This window comes from Corvus kubaryi, unplaced genomic scaffold (assembly GCF_017639235.1).
Source record: "Corvus kubaryi isolate FWS band 111438036 unplaced genomic scaffold, C.kubaryi_AGA036_p1.0 37397, whole genome shotgun sequence".
Taxonomy (NCBI): Eukaryota; Metazoa; Chordata; class Aves; order Passeriformes; family Corvidae; genus Corvus; species Corvus kubaryi.
In genome coordinates this window covers 20925426-20942025 of record NW_024581136.1, presented here as the reverse complement: position 1 = coordinate 20942025, position 16600 = coordinate 20925426, and the positions used below count along the sequence as shown (strand labels likewise).

General features: G+C 48.4%; 1 long non-coding RNA gene across 1 annotated transcript; it reads right to left on the bottom strand.

Annotated features, from left to right (window-relative positions):
* Positions 1-7548: 7548 nt before the first annotated feature.
* Positions 7549-16594, bottom strand: LOC121671158. Its single transcript, XR_006018404.1, has 2 exons — positions 15290-16594; positions 7549-15200 (listed from the first exon to the last, which is right to left on the bottom strand). It is a non-coding gene; the product is annotated as an uncharacterized LOC121671158 (long non-coding RNA).
* Positions 16595-16600: the final 6 nt, after the last annotated feature.

Below are 16600 nucleotides of genomic sequence, written 5' to 3'. Positions count from 1 at the left end.
GGGGGGTGCTCATGGGGAGGTGCTCGTGAGGGCCCCACGCGTGGCGGGACAGGGACGGGGGGCTGGGGACAGTGCAGTGGGTCCGGTCAGAGCATGACTCTGTCCCTGCTATCACCTTCTGTGCTGCCTGAGCCCCCCGGGTATGGGAGGTATCAGGAGAAAAGGAGAGCTCAGAGCCCCTTCCAGGGCCTGAAGGGACTCCAGGAGAGCTGGAGAGGGACTTGGGACAAGGGATGGAGGGACAGGACACAGGGAATGGTTTCCCAGTGCCAGAGGGCAGGGATGGATGGAATATTGGGAAGGAATTCTTCCCTGCGAGCGTGGGCAGGCCCTGGCACAGGGTGCCCAGAGCAGCTGGGGCTGCCCCTGGATCCCTGGCAGTGCCCAAGGCCAGGCTGGACACTGGGGCTTGGAGCAGCCTGGGACAGTGGGAGGTGTCCCTGCCCATGGCAACAGAAACCAGTCTGGGATTCTGTGATTCCTTGGATTTCAATGTCTTTTCCACCTCAGGACCTCGAGGATTTGTTGCTGATTCAAACGTGCTTTGTCCCCTCCTGGCCCAGGATGTGATTCATCACATCTTGCACAAGATGGAGCAAGGTTGATGAGCCCCTGCCCCCCTGGATGGGGTTGTTCAGTGCCTTATCTCTGCAATAAAGAGCACGAGACACTGAGCTCTGTAACTTCCAACAATCGCTGGGTTTATCACTTCTGCTGGTTTGCACTTCTACTTGCTGTAGAACCAAACCCAGAAGGAATCACTGAAGGTTTCCAGTCTGACCTTCTCCATACCATGAACTGCAGCACTTCTCCCGTGCGTCCCTGCTCTCCTGTGGCAGCTCCTGCAGGAAAAAACTCTGGTTTCACAAACCCTGGAGGGGCAGGAGGCTCCTTCCAGTCCTCGGGAAATTGTTCTGTGCTGGGTTATCCTGACTGGTCAAATTTGTCCCACTCTGTCACTCTGGAGCTCCAGCCTGCAGTCACTGGCTCCTAAATCACACCTGTCTGCCAGGTCAGGCAGACCTGCAGCCACTCATGTTCTTGTTTTGGTGTAAGCTGTAATCTAATTACTGTAATGATCTGTCTGTTAAACCCAGCAGGTTAAGCTCTTTAGTTCAGGGTGTGGAATGCTGTTTAAAACCAGACCCTCATTTTTGATTCCTCAACTACCAGTTCTGAATGAGGAGAAGGAGCAGCTTGTTTGTGGGGTCTTGTTCTTTTCATTTTTAAATATAACTGAAACTCAAACCCATTCCAGACTCAAATTAAAGGAAGAGATTTTATAACATAAACAGAAATACACTCATGGCATTGCTGTGCTAAAAACGTTCAGAGGCTGCACGCAGGCTGTTTGTGCTGCCCTGCCAGAGAACACCACGCCAGCCACCCTCACACCAAGGGTCCATCCCACAGGTACCCAGGAGCTGGACCCAATGATCCTTTCGGGTCCCTTCCAACTCAGGATACTGCACGATTCCATGGAATCACTGAGCTAACACAGATTCCTGTGCCGTGCACTCTTGCCTTGGAGCTGTGTCCATACAGTGGGGATGTAATGTCCCCCCTGTGCCCGGGCTGGGGCTAAAAGTGGAGCAGAAGTCTCCATGTGTTGCCATTTCCAGCATCCTGGCCCCAAAAGAAGCCCATCCTGGGCAGCCCAGCGTTGAGGATCTGTGACCCCTCCCAGTGCCACGTTGCCCATCCCGACCTCTCCCGCTCCGAGGGGCTGCAGCCAGGAGGAGAGCGTGGGAGGAAGGGAGATGCAGGAGGGGTGTGAGGAAAGCAGGAGCAGGTGCCCAGCAGATGGATTCACAGCATGGGGACCTCCGGGGCGCTGGTTCCCCACACATCACACCAGCACCCCCAGCAGCAGTGCTCACATTCCACTGGGATTCCTGCTCCCGCTGCTCCCGCTGCCCCCAGCCCTGCCTGCCCCAGGGAGCTGCTTCTGCTCTCCCAGCTGTGCCACCTCACTGCTTATTCTGAGTGATACTGGCACCATCCGGGAGCTGAAATCTCACCAACGGTCTAGACTTGATATTTTGCCCTTAATTGAATCTCAGACATTTAATCAGTCCAGGAAAACTGTAGGGAAACCAATTTTTTAAAAAAAATGAATTATAGATGAAATGTAAGTAATGGGTCAGGAATGAACTTCCGTATGTAAAGTCAGAACTGTTGGGGCAGACCAGCCCCACATCCCTGTTAAACCAGAGCTGCACTCAAGAGGAAAGGCCAGAGCTTTTATCCACTCTGTTCCCAAGCCTCTGGTTTGAAGCAGAAGGATAAACCCATCTGCTCAGCAGCAGCACAGGGGAATTGAATCAATTAGTGCCACGATAGGTGGCTCTGGAACCTTTATGCATTTGGAGGAAATAATCTGCATTTATTCCTTGCTTAAGGAAGTAATGCTACCTCTGGCTTGCTTTCCTAATGATTATTTTTTCCGTTTGGTTCTGTACTAATGAACAAAGCTCTGGCTTCCCGGTGGAGGCAGAACCTGGCCCGCCCATTTATCTCTCCTACAGCAGCCAAATGGCATTTGCTGTCTCAAGCAGGAAATGAGCAATTAAAAGGCAACAGGAGGCTATTTTTTTATTTCCCTCTCTCCCCTTCAGAATAATAAACATCTCCAAGTGGATGTGCCGTGTGCGCCGATTACTTGGACAATTTGGTGTGAGGCAAATTGTTCTTAAATAAGATGGCAATAAATGTGTCAGTTACAATTTGAAAAATCACACCAGTTTTTCAAAATAACTGGCTTTGTATCTCTTGCAGAGCACGGGGTAAGCAAAAACCTTTTAAACTAATCAATAAGAAGCAAAATATATTAATTTTCCCAGACTGCTTTAACATGAAGGGACACGACAGTGCAAACGCGTGCAGTGCACGGTTCAGGCAGGCTAAAGCTAACAGCTGTTATTACAGAGTTCATCACATTCATTCCAGCCTATTCAAAATTCCTGTCAAAAGCACTTATGTGCAAAGACTGAACTTATTTGGCTTGGAAAGGGCATTGGCACAATGGAGGCCATATGCAATAAAATGTCACGGTCTTGGCAGTGCCTCTGGAAGGGCAGGGGCTTGATCTAGGAAGCAAACTTCAAGAAGAAAGGCAGCGTCCAAATAACAGCTCTCCTGCATCGTGTTATCTCGCCTGGCACATGGTTTGGGGCTGGTGGAGCTCCCTGGCTCCAAGGGCTGGTCCTGCTGCTGCTTTCAGGGAGGTCCCTGTGCCCAGCTGAGGGTCCTGGCCCTGGGGTGCCAGGGGCAGGGCCATCCTGGGGCAGGGCCATCCTGGGGCAGGGCCACCCCGCAGGGCACCCCTGCCCTGGCCACAGCCGGAGTCAGGAAGAGAGAAGCACCCAGGGCTTGCCCCACCAGCGCGTTTGGCATCTGTGTGTGCAAAGCAAGGGCCTCACAGCCCTGGTGCCACTGCTGCCCAGCATCCTCAGCCCCAGTGACAGCTCTGGCAGCGGCTCTGGGCACTGCAGGGCTGTGTGAGACACGTCTGAGGGAGCACACGCTGACCTGGGGGTTTGAGCGTGGGCAAAGGGAGAGAAGGAGGCCCAGGGCTGAGGAAGAAATAGCTCTTGTACCTGATGGACTTGGCTCTGTCCTTGAGAGCCCAACTTTATTCTGAATCAACACTGAAAATGGAATGCATGCACAAATTCCCAGTGGAAAAGTCAGGTTTTACTGAAAAAGCTTCCTTCCATAATGGTATCAAATGCAAATCCCCGGGCTCATCCCTGCTAACTGCTGCACCCCAGGGAGCATTCAACAGAGGTGCCACCTCTGAGCCACAGTCACCTGCCCAAAGCTCCTCCTCGCCCCGGGTGAGCAGAGAGGGACCCTGGTGAGCCGGCTCCTCATATCAGCACCCTCCCTGAGCGTGTGAAAGGGACGGATCCAGGTGCAAACCCTGTCTGCAGAGCTGAGCACCCCCAGGTTCATCTGCGCATCGCCCTGGCTCGGTCTGACCCCGCTGCAGGGAGGGAGGGCAGCAGCCACCGGCCGTGCCGTGCCGCGCTGGGCGAGGGGGGCCAGCACCCGCTGCTGCTGCTGGGTGAGTCCCACGGCTCAGGGCTGTCCTCCCCGCGCTAGCAAAGATGTGTAGGGGAGAAATTCTTCCCTGGGAGGAGGTGAGGCCCTGGCACGGGTTGCCCAGAGAAGCTGTGGCTGCCCCATCCCTGCTATAGGGATGTTAGTGCTTATTAACATAAGCACTAACAAAAAAAGAGATTCATAATATCTAACAGATCATTGTTAAAAACTATATGAATAAAATTACAACTTTTCACAGAGCAAGTTACTCACATACAATACTGAAATGTCAGTTCAAGCATTAATTAATAGATATTCATGGTATCTAACCAATCAAACTGCTTTTCAGCTTGATTCCAGACAGCACTTCTGTTGTTTCTGTTTCGGCTGCAGTAGCTGAAAATCTCCCCCTCTCTCATTTGTGTCCCCAACCAAACCAATTCCCCTGCTCCTGGTGCAGCCGGAGCTGCAGCCGTGCCTAATGACAGGGAGGGAGGGCAGGAAAGCCTGTCAAACAAGATTATTCACAAAAAACCCCCAGCTAAGTGGATTTAAAATTGCAACCTGTCACTGCCTTCTGCAAGTCATTTAGGAAGAGCTGGAAACTGGAATAACAATTTTATCAGGAACAGAAAACCTAAGAAAGAAAGAAAAAGAGGATTTGTGGGAGGAGGCAGCCAGCCTGGCTGTGGGCTGAACTGTGGGTGGTGGGCTCAGGTCACAGAATCCCTAGGAAATAAGGTGGGGAGGGATGATGCCCATAATTCCCAGGGCAGAATAGCAAAAAACAGAGAATACAGAATTTTAGATGTAGTTTTAATGTGGGACAGTTGTATTCTATTAAAGAGAGAAGTATATATAGCATGTATTACATATAAACACACATCATCTATATTTATATATTTAAATATATATTCAAAATTTGTGTATATAAATATGTATTACCACGGTTTATATTTTTATATAAATATAGATATATATGTAGATATATATGTCTTCCTTAGTTGTTCCTGTGCCAGTAGAAATAGTGATGCTTCATTCCTCACTGTCTCCTTCCTTTGCACCCCAAAGATCACTTGCAGGCAGGTACAAGAAATAACTAACTGAAGAGAAACACAGTTTAATTCTCCAGTGTTCAGCTCCTTCCACAGCCTCTTACAGTCCAAACCATGCTGTGCTGGGCCAGGAGGAGAAGGCAGACTGTGGGCCAGGAGCTTTGCCCCCATCCAAGGCTGTGGCTGGGTGAGTGCTGTCCCTCAGAGGTCTCAGATCCGGGCTGTGGATGGGTAAAATCTGGCGGAGTGGTTTTGTTAAACACCAAATACCCCAAATGCTGCTGGAGCAGGAGTCCCCATGGGCTGCCAGGGGCCAGAGGCAGGGCAGGAGCAGGGGAGCTCTCTGTCCCTGCACGGCCACTTGACAGGCTCTGTTTGTTTAATGAGGAGAGCCAGCAGCGAGAACCTGGGCTGGGAAGGGCAGCGGGACGGGAGCACACCCAGTGAGTAAATCCCAGTGCTCTGGGCTGGGCTGCCCCACTGAACCGCCAACACCACACGGATCAGCTCATAGGACACAGGTCCTGAGCAAGGCCTGGCCCCGTGATCTGATCCCATGTGCAGCCCCTGAGCCACCCAGCTGCACCTGCAGCATTTAGGGTATTTGGGATTTAACACAAGCACCCAGGAAAGGAACAGTGTTGGGATACCCTGGTTATCTCAGCAGAGGTGCTGATAGCAGGGAGAAGCCTCAGACCTCTCTTGCTCAATTTGAAGATGCAAGAACAGCATAAACAGCTGAGGCTGTTGGTCCTCCATGGGACCAGGTCCCACCTTGGATCCTCTCTGGGCATCCTGGTGCTGAGAGGGGGTTTCACTCATACAAGGATGTCTGACCAACTCCCTTCGAGCTCTGAGAGAACTCCAGGGGATCTGCCCCAAGAAAGCATGAAACAGGAAAGGAAAAGAGGAAATAAGAAATAACCAGTACCAGGAGCCCTGGTCTGATTTTACATCTTTCTGAGTGAGATTTCATGGATTTTGTCCAAAACAATGGACAGGGAGAGCTTGCTCTGTTACTATGTGTATTGCAGTAATTTTCTCCATGAGCCCAAACTGTCACCTTCTGGTGACAAACACCCAGAGCATTGTTGCCAAGTTGCAAGACAGCACAGGGAGAAAAAGGCAACTTATAGAAGTGGTTTGCTACCTGAGTATTAACAATGCTGCATAAAATAACAGCAGAAAGAAATTTTCTGCGGTTAGAAATTTCTGCATGAGTCAGTTTTAGACAGTATCGGGCAATTATTTCATTCCAGTTTCCCCTTTTTCATTGGTAATTGCTGTGCTAAGACTACACTCCACAACGGCCCTCCAGTATTAGGCCCTAAGAACTCTGGTATCATCAAAAGTAGAAATGAAAAACAAATGCAGAAGTGGTAAGCACTGTCTCACTGATGGAATGTCAGAAAAAAATTACTGTGACAGTTTGGATCTGGCAGGAGCACTCAGGCCTGGCTGTATCCCACAGCTCCTTGTGCCTCTGGGCTGGCTCAGGGCAGGATCAGCTCCCAGGGCAGGATCAGCTGTGAGGCAGGTTTAGCTCTGGGACAGGATCAGCTCTGGGGCAGGATCAGTTCTCTGGGTAGGATTGATGCCATGAAGATTTTTTGCCTTTTCTTTTATACCCCTGTTATATCTTTTTACAACTTCTGTATTCTCAGTGCTTTTTGCCTACATTCTTGGCCTTGTTCGTCAAGCTGAGAGACTCAACATTTTAGAAGCTTCGTGGCTGGGGATCAGTGTGCCCCAGAGCCCAAGGTCCTCTCCAGAACACATTCTGTAAACCAAGATAGAACCATCCAGGGGAAGGCTCCTTGGGGAGGGGAGCTCACTTGAGCCTCTCATTGGGGAATCTTTGATAGATCTGCTAATTAGTAACACCTATAATGTTATACCAGATCTTTTGGGGGGGGCATTTGGTGGGGTGCATTTTGGTGCATATGACCTGGACGTGTGCACCTAAGGATGCTTACAATAAATACCGAGGTAAAATCCCTTTTTCCCTTCTAACCGTGTTTCACTCTTGATTTTAAGACCAGGAAAAGGCATCAAGATCAGCTCCTGGGACAAGATCAGGTCTCGGGTTTTACTGCTCAGCTCAAAGTGGTCACTTCCACTCCCTGCTTGTGCTGTGGGCACAGTGGACAGTGTCCCCTCTGTCCTCTGAAACGTTCCTTTGTCATTAATCAAATTCAACTGGATGCCTCAGCTGCTCCCTTACATTCTCATCCGTGAACTATGAAGCAGCAGTGGTTATCTGCTGAATTAAGTAGTTCAACTAAAAGAATCCCATATATTGTTTCCAGTCAATGGGCACTATGAATAGATTTTATGTAAAATTACTGGGAATGCATAATCCATTTTGCCTAATGTTATGGAATTTCTTCTCCCAAACCCTGTGTGAAATGTAATTCATGTTCAGATACTGACAACTGAATCATACTCAGCATTCATATACAGTGCTTTATATATGCAAACTGCCATAAAACATTAATTAAGCAATAGATTTCCTAATGCTGAGAAAGTGTACTCACACCAGGCTCGGTGAGTTAAGTATTTAAATACTGTCAACGCTTAAATACTATTTACAGAGTTTCATTGTGCTATGAGCTCAGTTATTGGCAGAGCTGTAACAGTCAGTGAGTGGCTTCTCCATACGGTAAGTAGGAGTAGGAACGGTGGCTTGGTCTTCATCTACACCAAACTTTACTTTGAAATTGTACTTTTCCTATCAGCGTGATATTTTAAAAGTGAAGTAACTGTAGTAAGAACACAGGCTGTCTGTTTGCAGACTCCTGGTACAGCTACAATACAGAGGCAACACTACCATTTATTGGAGTCTTTAATGTTCCAGGTGACTTTTACTCCTTTTTCCCAGCCAGGGCCATCCAAAGCCACAGGGCACGTTCATCAGAGTGCTGGGACATCCTCTCAAGCAGCTGTCTGCCCGTGGTGGTGCCCAACCCCGACAGCTCCCAGTTGGATCCTCCCGAGGTGGATGCAGGCTTTGGAGCTCGGTGTTCTCCTGGGAGGGCAGAAGGACACTCAGCGCAGTTTAAGTCGTGGGGTTTTGTTGCGTTGCTACGGGTTCATTCTGTTTATTGGTCAGGAAAATGGTGAGATTTGGCTGCAGCTGTCCTGAGTCAGCACCACACCTTGTAAAATGTCCCAGCTCTGACGTGCTCTCCCGTTGCCTCCACTCCCTGGAGAGGCAGGAAAGGCTTTTGGTGCCACACGAGGCATGACTCACGCTCTGGGGGTATTTATAGCTGCCAGGTACTGACACAGGTGTGAACCCGGCAGACAGAGCAGATCCCACACGCTCCCGTGTCCCTGTGTGCCAAGCCTTCCCCAGCCAGCTGGAAGCTTGTCAGGAACAGCAGACAGCCCCCTCCCCAAAGGACAGAGACCCTGCCTGCTCAGCCCCTGAGTCTTTTCATAGCAGAGACTGTCATCAGGAAGACTAAAAGGAGCTTTAAAATCATTATTTAAGCAATGATAGTGCAGACTGAGGTCACGACACAGAGAACTGACACATTCCTTCCAGTTCCCAGGAATCACGAGATCCCAAAGCTCTTCCAAACACTTCTCCGGGCTGTGCAGACCCCAAACTGCTCTTGGTTTAGGTGCCATGCACTACAGGGCTGGGTGCTTTAATTTAAATAGTCAACAATAAAAAGACTTTTTAATTGATTAGTCACTGCAGCCAGGAGCATCACAGAGTTTACTTTCTTATTCCATTAATGTATTTGTTTATATGTGCAGAAGGATTCAATCTGATGTAAACTATGAAATATGTTGTTTATTGAACAAGACAGGTTCCAAGGCACTTGTTAACACTGAAATCAAACCCTACTCTTAGACATCTATTTGCATTAGTCAGTCACCTCAGAGCCCACAAACCTGGCTGAACACTACAGCACTTCATTAAACAGTCTGGGAAAGCATCTAGAAGATAAATAACCTGTTAAAAAACTTCTGATGTGTCAATAGTTTGCCATGAGACTGGAAGACATACCAGAGCTTTGTCTATGACTTGTATTTGTATTAATGCCTTGAAAACCAGAGAGCAAACCCAAAATTTGCTGATGCTATCAAGTTTGCTGTCAGCACTCTGGAGAACAGAATTAGAATTTTGAGTGATTTTGATAAACTGGTTTCTGACAGACATTTGTGCCTGGATGCCATCTGTGACGGTGCATCGAATTTTAACTTTAGTTCACCAGCACCCAGAAAGGATCTGCTGGCAGGGGAAGCAGCCTGCAGGCTTTGCTGCTGGGGGAAAACCAGGCAAAAATCCTTCAAGGAGGAAAACTGAAACTCTGACCATCCTGACATTTTGTTTTGCTGACAGCGTTAAAATGCCACATCTGTCTCAGTGATACTGAGAGAGCCTCAAAGTTCACCTCTGCTTGAGCAGTCAAGAATAAAATGAACAGCAGCATTAGCAGGATTAGTTGGAACAGGTCCTAGGATCAGGGATCTTGTTGGCTGTTTCCAAGTGGGACAAACAAGTTGAATTCAACTCTGTCCTGGGAAATGTGCTTATTGTAAATAAAGTAACTTGTGTTTTCCTGCCCAGTCACTGTGGATCAGCTCCACAGATCAGATTCCACATTAATCTGCTTCCATCCAGCCATGATTGCCAGGTCAGCCTCAGTCCACTCAACCTGAGGGACCTGTCTCTGAAGTCTGCTGCATATCCCTCAGCCTTGTGATGGACCACAAACAGAATCAATTCATGTTTGAAGTCACTTTTACCGTTTTTTCTGGTACGTGACAAGACAACATTTCTCACACGACAGGACTGTTTTGGGCTGTGTTTTACCGGGAGCAGCACGGTGCCACCAGTGGAGCTCACTACACCGGGGCACAGTGCTGTCCTCTTAGCGGAACTATTTACGACAAAATAAAGCACACAGAAATGGAAATGCATCTCCATTCAGTGAGTGTTAATATTTCATATCCATTGCTGCAGCTGCGGACTGTGGCACGCGGAAAGGCCGCCAGGAAGGCGAGCAGGGGGTTCCCAGCGGGGGAAGGAGCCCGAGGGCCACCGCCCTTGGGGAGCCGGCTGTGTCCTGACAGGCTGTGACAATAACCAGCCTTCACACAAATCCTCCAAGGGCTTGTGGTCACATCAGCATTCCTGACTGCCCCGCTGGCAATATCGAACACGGCTCACAGATCAAGCGGTATCAACATCACTGAGCCTTATCTGCTCATTCTCAGAGCTCGTCTGTCAATAGCGCTGTTTGCGCCCGCTGGCCCCTGCCGGGCTGGGTGGGGTTATCTGCAGGGCCACGTGTTGCAAGACTCCGTTTGCTCCCACGTTCACCTTAATCTGGCCCAGCAGACGAAGGCCTGGAAGATGAAACAGTCCTCAGGCTGGTGACACAATCAGTGGTCAGTCACAATGATCCCTTCAGACTTGACCAGCCAGAAACAGCAGCAGCCCTTGTAAAACAATCAGAAAACACAGCTTTGTGTTAAAGGATTGCAAGAGACTTGGAGCCTACTGAGGCTGCAAACAACTGACATCAGACTGAGCCTGACACGGGTCTCAAAAAATCCTTATCTCCTTTGTTGATATGTTTACCCCCAAATTACTTTAATGTGCTCAAATACAAGTCTACAGACATTTAAAGAACAATCAATATTTACACCTGAAAGCTTTCAAGGACCCAGGGCAGCAGAATTCTGCTGGATACTGCAGCAGCTATTCTGCGCACTATATACAGCACAGCCCATGTCTCAGAGCTGAAACAATGCCATCCTTCCCAAAATCTGGTCTTTGGTATCCTTCTCAGCTGACTGAAGAGTGGGGAAAATTCCCCAGACCTCACTACCTACCAATACCCCCAGCACAGTTCTGCACCACCAAACCCAGACCAAAGGGAGATTGTTACAGTGGCTCCTCACACGGAGGCAAAGTCCATCACCTGGTGACCCACTTGCTGCTTCTTTGGGACCTCTGGAACTCTCCCACCTCACCCCCAGAGATCCTAGCTTCAAGCACTCCTTCCTCCCTGCCCTGATAGAAGACTCTGGCAGTAAAACTCCTTGCTCCTGGTCAGGAGACTGAGGGATTAAACAAATTCAAGAGTGAGAACTCCAAACGATAATTATCTGTAGTATCTGAGCACTCCCAGCAGCAGAGTTAACGCTGCAATGTGACACAGTGCCACGGGGCAGTGAAGAAAAGGCATTTTTTTACAGAAGGGCTTTTGCTGCAGACAGGAAGTTTGCTTTTTGAATTAGTCACCAGTTTCACTCCAGGCTGATTACACCAGTTTCATTACCATACAATAGCACTGTTTCCATGCAAGTGCTATCAAGATTACATTTATGGTTCCAAAAGTTGTTTCACCACACCTACACACAACCTGAGTGCTGCACACAGGAGCAGATAAGTGCTCTCCCTGTTCTGCGTGCTTACCCAAACCCCATAACCTTTCAGGTACACTGCTCCTGGGGTAAATAGAAGGGAGTTGACAACAAATAATGAACACAGAAATAGACCTGAACTTTGACAATTATGCATATTTTGACAATAATCATCACATCTAGGAGTGGGATATAAGCATGCCATGGAACATGTTCTTTATAAAGAAACATAAAGTGGCATTATGACACCAATTCAAGGGAGATGATATCTGATAAGTTCTGGCAGCACAGGCTACTTTAGCAATAGTGATAAGATCTCTGGCAGGACTTTTGATGGAAATAATGAACATTTTTTTCTCTGTGTGTGTCACTTCTTTTCTTTTCTTTTTTTTTTTTTTTATACTTTATTTACACCCACCAGCAGCTGTGATTATTTCTTGAAAAAATGAAAGTCTGGTATTTTGCATTTGAGGATCCTTTGGCAGAGAAAGTCCCCATGGGGCTCCACTTCCCTGAGACACACACAGGAGCTGGGCAGGAGGGGGGTGACTCCGCACAACCCAGCTCCTGCTCAGGAAGGCGCTGGCAGGAGGGAGATGCTCCGAGGGCTGAGTCAGGGCAGGAACCAGCTCTCCCCAGTGCCACAGCCCGGGCACAGCTCTGGCCTGAGTCACCTGCAGCCTGTGACAGCAGCTTCTCTCTGCCTGTCTGGGGCTGAGACACAGAACAGCTTCACTTGGAGCGAAACCTGTCCGTGGAATTACCCTGGCTGTCTCGTTTTACTCCCTATGAGCACATCCTGATTCTGGAATGAGAACTGTTAATGCCACTGGATTAAGATAAACACACATTAGGCAGTCTTGCTGCGGATATGTATTCACATATGGAATTATTGAGAATTACTCAAGGTGCTGATAAGTTCAATATTCTATTTAAATGCTGTTGGATGCCAGGTTATTTTTGTCATCTTCTCCTTCCTCAACCCCTCCAAAGCAACCTAAATCATCCTGCTGCCAAATCCAAAATAAAGACTGCTTTGTACACCACTGCACTAAAAACTAATTCAGGCCCCAAAATCTTGCTCAATTTCATAAATTCAAAATGAGTAAACATTGAAAAATTTCTCCAGATTTGTTCAATGCCAGAAAACATTTGGTGCAATTATGTTCTTTGACCTCTGAGATTATTTCATTTTGTTAGCTTCCCTTGGTAATTATTCTCCCTTTACCTTTAGATTTACTATTACTATCACACAATGGCAGCATGGGAGAGACACAAGAGCAACTCTTCCCCAAATGATTTTGAATCTTCTCAGTTTAACAGTTTTATATTGGATTGTGAGCCAGCTAAGTAATTTAATCTTAAGTGAGTGGTAAGGTATGTCTGTTATACCCAGGGAACATTGCCAACTTAGGAATGAAATGATGTGCAGTATCCTTAGCCCATGACATCCCTTGGGATTTTCTCAGCAGCAGTGCTGAGAAATCAAAATACAACATTTAGTATGATTTGTACCCTTAAAATTCAATTATCACCCTGCCTAGCTAGTACCTGGCAGAGCACTATGATCTCAGAAGTCTCTTTCACAGTCACAAGAACTTCTGACATATCAATAAACCTTATTTCAATGTGTAGTCACTAAGAGAGGCAGAGAATCTCTGACTGAAGGCAAGCAGCTCGTTCTGCCCAAGAGCTGCAGCTTCAGATTTCAGACAGGCACATTCTCTCACCTAATTCTGAGCATGTTTTCAAAGTGTCTTTTTTACTCAGAGCCTCACATTTCCCAGATTGTAGCTCAGTTTCATTTACAGAGCTCGGGCCTTCCAAGATCCAGCAGCAAACTCTGTGCAGGACGTACCTCGAAACTCAGCCCACTCCTGACAGCATTTTCTGTTCCTCAGGTACAGCACAGTTTTTCTGTAAAATCTCTTTCTAAATAAGCTCAGTGGGACTCAGTCAGGTCTCAGGAGGTGACACATCCCTTTGCTGACACAGACTCCACAGCTCAGGTGTGGCTGTGCATCTTTAAAGAACCACCAGAAGACCTGGTCAGAAGGTCCCTTCAGTAACACCAGGAAGTTTTTACATCCTTTTATACCATTAGATCTTGTTGTCATCAGACAATGACAAACTTTCAGGGTACTCAAACTTTAGATATTGCATCTGTTACTGATCTAAACTGCCCTTGTTTAGTCTTCGCCTATAAGAAGTACAATACATTAAAAAACCCACCCAAAGCCACTGCTTTACTTGCACAAAGTATCTCCAGCAGCAGCAGCTCATGACTCGCTCTCTCTAAGTAAGTCAGAAATAACCTCAGCCTGTATGAGCAGTTTTACTGAACAAGCAGGGTTACTCAGCACAGCAAAAGCTGGTTATACATGTAAATACTGCATGGTGAACTGTTTAGTAACCAAATTTATGCTTTTCAGCTGATTTTTATTTTGGCATTTTAAAGATAGCATCAAATCATCTGGAAATTGTTTTTAAAATATGCTTGATCATTTTAAAAATCAAATTAATACAGCCAACTCTGATGATTATATTTTGCCTAGACCCTGCTGCATTGTCATGCCTTCATGTTGCCCAACCAGAGCTTGTTTCAGGAAAACATTAATTTCCTGAGAGTCTAAACCACTACCATTCATGAAGCACCACCACCCAATGTAATGCATACTTTGTAATTCAAATATTAAGTGCTGCATCCTCCCATGATTTATTTAACTTCCGCGTCTAAACCCTCGGCCAGGGATTTTCAAACTTTCCAACCCACAGATCCCTCAGTGGTCTGTAGCCATGCACCCAAATTCATTTCTAAGAAAACCAGACTTGATTCTTTCAGTTACCTCCCACAGACTCCTTGCACTACAGACTAACTACCTAGAGCTGGCTGGTAATGAGAGATTAAATTAATACATGTAGTAGGGCACTGGGACATGAGAAATCATATTCCGTATTTAAACTCAACAGCATAAAGATCATTTGTTACTTGGAATGTGATACATTTCCTTCTTCAGAAATAGCAGCAATTAATAGCCTAGTGTAGAATTAACAAATGGAGAGTAATTTTATTCTGTCACTGAAAAAACCAACACACACCACAATCCAGCAGTGAGTTGGGATTAAACAGATAGGATTTAAACCAACATTACAGTCTGGTCTTTAGAACACTGGCTACTGGCATGTTGGGAAAAAGTGTAAGGCAAACAATTCAGATGTGGGTTTGCTACAGAGGCGATGAAGGTGAGCAAGCCCACATCATACCCAAAACCTGAGCACAGAACAAGAAAATAAAATGCTTCTGCAGTGACACTGTGGCCTTTCAGCAATTCTTACAGCTGGTTTTGAAGAGAACTTTGCCAGCTCTTGCTGGCAGGTGACTGATTTTGGCTGGCTCACATCAGGGTGGGTATTGTGGTAGCTCTGCTCCCAGAGAACTTCTAGGAGGGGGAAATCAGATGGAGAGTGAAAAGAACAACAAGAACAAGTGGAGAAATGGCATAAAAACTTCCAAGGGAGCCCAGTTATTTAGTTTCCAAAGCAAACATCTATGGATGGGCTAAGCAGCCATGGAGAGAGAACTCACAGAGGCTGTAAGTGCTCAGAGAGGTCTTTTTCAGTGTTTCCAGGAAATGCAGTACTGCTCTGGGAAAACCAGGGCCCACGTGTCCATCACAAGGTAAGGGTTATGTGGGTAGCAGGCAGAGCCTAGAACAGCGAGAGGACCAAAGCCCAGCTGTGGGGCTGTGACAGGAGACAGAATACCTGCTCCAGTCCCAGGCTGACCTGCACAGCACCTGCATCAGCTCAGGAGCAGCCTGCAGCCCACAGGTTTTGTAGGTGAGTGAGAAGATTGTGGACCTGGGAGAAATCAGGCGGGGCCTGGCAGACCAGCATCCCCCTGGGGACACTCAGCTACCAGGTACAGGACACGGGTGCACCTACAAACCACACACAGGGCGTACGGTTTCACACATGAGACATCCTTAACAAGGTTGTTCCAACCACTGCCCACTCCACAGCAGGGCTGCTGGAACACAGCGTTTGTGTTCCTCAGGAGAGGTTTTATTTGCAAAGACTTACACATCAGCAGCAGAGGGGTTCAGTTTGAGCTCCAGAGGATCACCAGGAGTACAGTACTCACCAGAGGATTGGTGACCACGGGGATGAATCCCCGCTGTGAATGCTGCAAAAATAATTTCCATAGAATTTAGCCTCTGTGAAAATTGTTCAGGAATAAGAGAACGTTACTTACAAAACTTATTTCAAATCCTTTAGACTTTGCCTACCCCAAGTGCTGTGTTTAAATTAGGCTTGGAAATAAGGTGTGGTAGAAAGGATCTATGTGACACCATTACGTGGATAAATACAGAGAATTGTAAAGAACTGAGTAAGATGCAACAGCAAAGACTGGAGGGTGCCAAAACAACTAATGATACTTTCTTGAAAGGAATGTCTAATAGAAAGTCCAAGGGACGACTTCTACAAACAGTGGCACATAGCCAGTCCCCGTGACTCAGCCTTGCCAGGCCACGCTGCTGGTCACAGGCCACCAAGTGCCAACAGCACCAACCTCTGCCAGCGGCCACATCTCCCGCCCGAGCCATCAGTCGGTCCCGACTCTGCAACACGGGGGAAAGCGGGAAACGGGGCCGTCCTGGCGAGGGCTCCCGAACGGGGGGCAGCCGGCCCCGCCACCGCTCCCGACGGAGCCCGGCCCCTGGGCGACGGGTTCCCAGCGGGCAGAGGGCCCCCGGAGCCTCCGGAGCCAGCTGGGCTGCGGAGCTACGGGGGCACCCCGACCCCGGCAGCGGCTCCCCCGTGTCCCGGGCACGGCCCTGGCACCGGCTGCACGCAGCGATAGCGCGGGAGGTGCGCGACGCCGGGCCGGGCAGCGCCGATTAGGGGCGGGAGGGCGGGGACAGGGGCACCGGCATCAGGAGGACCGGGAGACGGGAGCACCCGGGGTGGGGCACCTGGGCTGCCGGTCCCACCGCCCGGCCCCCATTCCCGCGCTGGGCGCGGGACCCCCGGGGCTGGAAGCGACACGCGGTGATTCCGATCCCGGTCCGGAGGGACGCCCGGTGCCCCGATCCCGGTCCGAGGGG